At 49.8% G+C, this 707-nt stretch overlaps 1 protein-coding gene across 1 annotated transcript in view; it reads right to left on the bottom strand.

Annotated features, from left to right (window-relative positions):
• Positions 1-707, bottom strand: part of LOC106337974 — a 6,312-nt gene that overhangs the window by 2,970 nt on the left and 2,635 nt on the right. The window lies entirely within an intron of this gene.

Consider the following 707-nt stretch of genomic DNA (forward strand, 5'->3'; position numbering starts at 1 on the left):
CAGGTGCTGACTCAAAATCGGCAGAATAACAGTTCTCGAAATTTGCCTAAATCGCTCGAAAACTATCGAAACTCGATCTTTCTTTCTTTGCTTTCTCTCTCACGTTTTGAACTGACTTTCAAGTGTTCTAAATGTGTTCAAAAGAGAGGGGGTCGTGGGCTATTTATAGGAAACAGCAACCAATCAGGAACAAGCCGTGTGGCAGCCCGTGTGTCGCTTCGCATGGCTCCGGACGCATGCGCGGCGACACCTCGTGCTCCACATGGCTGGCAGAATGTCTCAGTCTCATGCAGGATGACACACCCACGTCTAGATGGCCAGCTTCATGACTGAAGTGCATGCAGGTCGACACACCATCTCACACATGGCTGGCCGCATGCTTCAGTTGCATGCATCGCAACACCTTGTGCTTGGCCGTTCCACCTCGTGCTCCACATGTCTACTTGCATGTACAGGTTGCATGTACTGCAGCACCTCCTGCTTCCCTTGACACACACACTGCCAGGAGCTTGCCACCACGTCCTGAACACACACACATCTAGCCACCTCGAGCTTCTCGGTCAATTGTCCGATATCGGCCTTCCAGTGAATTTTTCGTCCCGCGATCATTGCCAATATTTTTCGACGCCCGTTCTGATGATCTGATTATTTTTAATAAGCTCCAAATGAATCCTGACTTGATGGAAAATATTTCCCGAGTTTCCGGC

This window comes from Brassica oleracea, chromosome C4, assembly GCF_000695525.1.
Source record: "Brassica oleracea var. oleracea cultivar TO1000 chromosome C4, BOL, whole genome shotgun sequence".
NCBI classification, from domain to species: Eukaryota; Viridiplantae; Streptophyta; class Magnoliopsida; order Brassicales; family Brassicaceae; genus Brassica; species Brassica oleracea.